Here is a 6,029-nt window from a genome sequence, read left to right as displayed (position 1 = left end):
TATAACTATTACTTTTCAAAAAAAAAAAAGACTCTACTTTTTTAAAGCAAACACCATATATAGTCTTCGCGTGGTTGTTGTTGGTATTTCTTTTTTAATCTTGGGGTTTTTTTTTTTTTCTTATATATGTTTTTTTTCCTTATTTATTTTTCTTAATATTATTTTTTTTATCTTTTTTTCTTTCTTCCTTCTGCTTCGTCTCTTTAACATTGTATTTTTGAAAATCTAACCTCTATTCTAGGTTTTTAATCTTTGCTTTTCGGTTTTTGTTGTCAATCTTGTACATTTCATAACCCAATCTTACCTGACAGCGAGATTACTGGCTTGACCACTCTCTCCTCCTTTTGGACTCTCCTTTTTCTCCACCAGGTGACCTCTGTCTCTCCCCCCCCTCCCCCCATCCCTTCTATATCCAACTCTGTGATTCTCTGTGTGTTCTAGATGGTGGAGAGCACCTAAGGAACTGATTACTGGCTGGACCTGTCTCTCTCCTTTTCATTCCTCTCTCTTACCCTCCTGGCCACCTCTGTCTACTTCCTCTCCCTCCTCTTCCCTGTATAACTCCGTGAATACCTCTGAGAGGTCCAGACTATGGAGCGCACATAAGGAAGTGACTATTGACTAGCTTGCTCTCTCTTCTTTTGATCTCACCGCATCTCATTCCAGTCACCTCTAACTACCCCCTCCCTCTTCTCTTCTCCATGTAACCCAGTGAACCTCTCTGGGTGCCCCTCAACGTGGAGAAACCTTTCATCTTTAGCCTAGATGCTATATCATTGGTGCTGTATAGATGGAGAAGTCTAGAGACCACCGTAAAAATAAAACCGAAAACCAGAAGCAGGAGGCTTAAGTCCAAAGCTTGAGAACATCAGAGAACTCCTGAATTCAGGGAACATTAAGCAATAGGAGCTCATCAAATGCCTCCAAACCTACACTGAAACAAAGCTCCACCCAAGGGCCAACAAGTTCCAGAGCAAGATATATCACACAAATTCTCCAGCAACACAGGAACACACCCCTGAGCTTCAATATACAGGCAGTTCAAGTTACTCCAAAACTTTAGACGTCTCATAACCCATTACTGGTCACTCCACTGCACTCCAGAGAGAAGAAACCCAGCTCCACCCACCAGACCTCCAACACAAGCCTCCCTAACCAGGAAACCTTGATAAGCCACTGATACAACCCCACCCACAGTGAGGAAGCTCCACAATAAAGAGAACTCCACAAATTACCAGAATATAAAAAGGCCATCCCAAACACAGCAATATAACCAAGATGAAGAGACAGAGGAATACCCAACAGGTAAAGGAGCAGGAGAAATGCCCACCAAACCAGACAAAAGAGGAAGAGATAGGGAATGTACCTGAGAAAGAATTCCGAATATTGATAGTGAAAATGATCCAAAATCTTGAAGTCAAAATGGAATCACAGATAAATACCCTAGAGACAAGGATTGAGAAGATGCAAGAAAGGTTCAACAAGGACCTAGAAGAAATAAAAAAGAGTCAATATACAATGAATAATGCAATAAATGAGATCAGAAACACTCTGGAGGCAACAAATAATAGAATAACGGAGGGAGAAGATAGGATTAGTGAAATAGAAGACAGAATGGTAGAAATAAATGAATCAGAGAGGAAAAAAGAAAAACAAAGGAAATGAGGACAATCTCAGAGACCTCCAGGACAATATGAAACGCTCCAACATTCGAATTATAGGAGTCCCAGAAGAAGAAGACAAAAAGAAAGACCATGAGAAAATCCTTGAGGAGATAATAGTTGAAAACTTCCCTAAAATGGGGAAGGAAATAATCACCCAAGTCCAAGAAACCCAGAGAGTCCCAAATAGGATAAACCCAAGGCGAAACACCCCAAGACACATATTAATCAAATTAACAAAGATCAAACACAAAGAACAACTATTAAAAGCAGCAAGGGAAAAACAACAAATAACACACAAGGGGATTCCCATAAGGATAACAGCTGATCTCTAAATAGAAACTCTTCAGGCCAGGAGGGAATGGCAAGACATACTTAAAGTGATGAAAGAAAATAACCTACAGCCCAGATTACTATACCCAGCAAGGATCTCATTCAAATACAAAGGAGAAATCAAAAGCTTTACAGACAAGCAAAAGCTGAGAGAATTCAGCACCACCAAACCAGCTCTCCAACAAATTCTAAAGAATATTCTCTAGACAGGAAACACAAAAAGGGAGTATAGACCCGAACCCAAAATAATAAAACAAATGGCAACGGAATCATACTTATCAATAATTACCTTAAACGTAAATGGATTGAATGCCCCAACCAAAAGGCAAAGACTGGCCGATTGGATACAAAAACAAGAACCCTCTATATGCTGCTTACAAGAGACCCACCTCAAAACAAGGGACACATACAGACTGAAAGTGAAGGGTTGGAAAAAGATATTCCATGCAAATAGAGACCAAAAGAAAGCAGGAGTGGCAATACTCATATCCGATAAAATAGACTTTAAAACAAAGGCTGTGAAAAGAGACAAAGAAGGCCACTACATAATGATCAAAGGATCAATCCAAGAAGAAGATATAACAATTATAAATATATATGCACCCAATATAGGAGCACCGTAATATGTAGGACAAATGCTAACAAGTATGAAAGGGGAAATTAACAACAACACAATAATAGTGGGAGACTTTAATACCCCACTCACACATATGGACAGATCAACTAAACAGAAAATTAACAAAGAAATGCAAACTTTAAATGTTACATTAAACCAGTTAGACCTAATTGATATCTATAGGACATTTCACCCCAAAACAATGAATTTCACCTTTTTCTCAAGTGCTCACGGAACCTTCTCCAGGATAGATCACATCCTGGGCCATAAATATAACCTTGATAAATTCAAAAAAATCGAAATCATTCCAAGCATCTTTTCTGACCATAATGCACTAAGATTAGATCTCAATTACAGGAGGAAACCTATTAAAAATTCCAACATATGGAGGCTGAACAACACGCTTCTGAATAACCAACAAATCACAGAAGAAATCAAAAAAGAAATCAAAATATGCATAGAAACGAATGAAAATGAAAACACAACAACCCAAAACCTGTGGGACACTATAAAAGCAGTGCTAAGAGGAAAGTTCATAGCAATACAGGCATACCTCAAGAAACAAGAAAAAAGTCAAATAAATAACCTAACTCTACACCTAAAGCAACTAGAAAAGGAAGAATTAGAGAACCCCAGAGTTAGCAGAAGGAAAGAAATGTTAAAAATTAGGGCAGAAATAAATGCAAAAGAAACAAAAGAGACCATAGCAAAAATCAACAAAGCCAAAAGCTGGTTCTTTGAAAGTATAAATAAAATTGACAGACCATTAGCCAGACTCATCAAGAAGCAAAGAGAGAAAAATCAAATCAATAAAATTAGAAATGAAAATGGAGAGATCACAACAGACAACACAGAAATACAAAGGATCATAAGAGACTACTATCAGCAATTATATGCCAATAAAATGGACAACCTGGAAGAAATGGACAAATTCTTAGAAAAATACAATTTTCCAAAACTAAACCAGGAAGAAATAGACAATCTTAACAGACCCATCACAAGCACGGAAATTGAAACTGTAATCAGAAATCTTCCAGCAAACAAAAGCCCAGGTCCAGACGGCTTCACAGCTGAATTCTACCAAAAATTTCGAGAAGAGTTAACACCTATCCTACTCAAACTCTTCCAGAAAATTGCAGAGGAAGGGAAACTTCCAAACTCATTCTATGAGGCCACCATCACCCTAATACCAAAACCTGACAAAGATACTACAAAAAAGGAAAACTACAGGCCAATATCACTGATGAACATAGATGCAAAAATCCTCAACAAAATTCTAGCAATCAGAATCCAACAACACATTAAAAAGATCGTACACCATGACCAAGTGGGCTTTATCCCAGGGATGCAAGGATTCTTCAACATCCAAAAATCAATCAATGTAATTCACCACATTAACAAATTGAAAAATAAAAACCATATGATTATCTCAATAGATGCAGAGAAGGCCTTTGACAAAATTCAACATCCATTTATGATAAAAACTCTCCAGAAAGCAGGAATAGAAGGAACATACCTCAATATAATAAAAGCTATATATGACAAACCCACAGCAAACATTATCCTCAATGGTGAAAAATTGAAAGCATTTCCCCTTAAGTCAGGAACAAGACAAGGGTGCAAACTTTCACCACTACTATTCAACATAGTTCTGGAAGTTTTAGCCACAGCAATCAGAGCAGAAAAAGAAATAAAAGGAATCCAAATTGGAAAAGAAGAAGTAAAACTCTCACTGTTTGCAGATGACATGATCCTCTACATAGAAAACACTAAAGACTCTACCAGAAAATTACTAGAGCTAATTAATGAATATAGTAAAGTTGCAGGATATAAAATCAACACACAGAAATCCCTTGCATTCCTATATACTAATAATGAGAAAGTAGAAGAAGAAATTAAGGAAACAATTCCATTCACCATTGCAACAAAAAGAATAAAATACTTAGGAATATATCTACCTAAAGAAACTAAAGACCTATATACAGAAAACTATAAAACACTGATGAAAGAAATCAAAGAGGACACTAATAGATGGAGAAATATACCATGCTCATGGATCGGAAGAATCAATATAGTGAAAATGAGTATATTACCCAAAGCAATTTACAAATTCAATGCAATCCCTATCAAGATACCGGCAATATTTTTCACAGAACTAGAACAAATAATTTAAAGATTTGTATGGAAATACAAAAAACCACGAATAGCCAAAGCAATCTTGAGAAAGAAGGATGGAACTGGAGCAATCAACCTGCCTGACTTCAGGCTCTACTACAAAGCCACAGTCATCAAGACAGTATGGTATTGGCACAAAGACAGACATATAGATCAATGGAACAAAATAGAAAGCCCAGAGATAAATCCACATACATATGGACACCTTATCTTTGACAAAGGAGGCAAGAATATACAATGGAGTAAAGACAATCTCTTTAACAAGTGGTGCTGGGAAAACTGGTCAACCAGTTGTAAAAGAATGAAACTAGATCACTTTCTAACACCGCACACAAAGATAAACTCAAAATGGATTAAAGATCTAAATGTAAGACCAGAAACTATAAAACTCTTAGAGGAGAACATAGGCAATACACTCTCCAACATAAACCACAGCAGGATCCTCTATGATCCACCTCCCAGAATTCTGGAAATAAAAGCAAAAATAAACAAATGGGACCTAATTAAAATTAAAAGCTTCTGCACAACAAAGGAAAACATAAGCAAAGTGAAAAGACAGCCTTCCGAATGGGAGAAAATAATAGCAAATGAAGCAACTGACAAACAACTAATCTCAAAAATCTACAAGCAACACCTGCAGCTCAATTCCAGAAAAATAAACGACCCAATCAAAAAATGGGCCAAAGAACTAAATAGACATTTCTCCAAAGAAGACATACGGATGGCTAACAAACACATGAAAAGATGCTCAACATCACTCATTATTAGAGAAATGCAAATCAAAACCACAATGAGGTACCACTTCACACCAGTCAGAATGTCTGCGATCCAAAAATCTGCAAGCAATAAATGCTGGAGAGAGTGTGGAGAGAAGGGAACCCTCCTACACTGTTGGTGGGAATGCAAACTAGTACAGCCACTATGGAGAACAGTGTGGAGTTCCTTAAAAAATTGCAAATAGAAATGCCTTATGACCCAGCAATCCCACTGTTGGGCATACACACAGAGGAAACCAGAATTGAAAGAGACACATGTACCCCAATGTTCATTGCAGCACTGTTTATAATAGCCAGGACATGGAAACAACCTAGATGTCCATCAGTAGATGAATGGATAAGAAAGCTGTGGTACATATTCACCATGGAGTATTACTCAGCCATTAAAAAGAATACATTTGAATCAGTTCTGATGAGATGAATGAAACTGGAGCCGATTATACAGAGTGAAGTGAGCCAGAAAGAAAA

The sequence above is a fragment of the Oryx dammah genome, unplaced genomic scaffold, assembly GCF_014754425.2.
Source record: "Oryx dammah isolate SB20612 unplaced genomic scaffold, SCBI_Odam_1.1 HiC_scaffold_27, whole genome shotgun sequence".
Taxonomy (NCBI): domain Eukaryota; kingdom Metazoa; phylum Chordata; class Mammalia; order Artiodactyla; family Bovidae; genus Oryx; species Oryx dammah.
The sequence above is the reverse complement of the archived record's forward strand: the minus strand, read 5'-3'. Positions refer to the sequence as shown.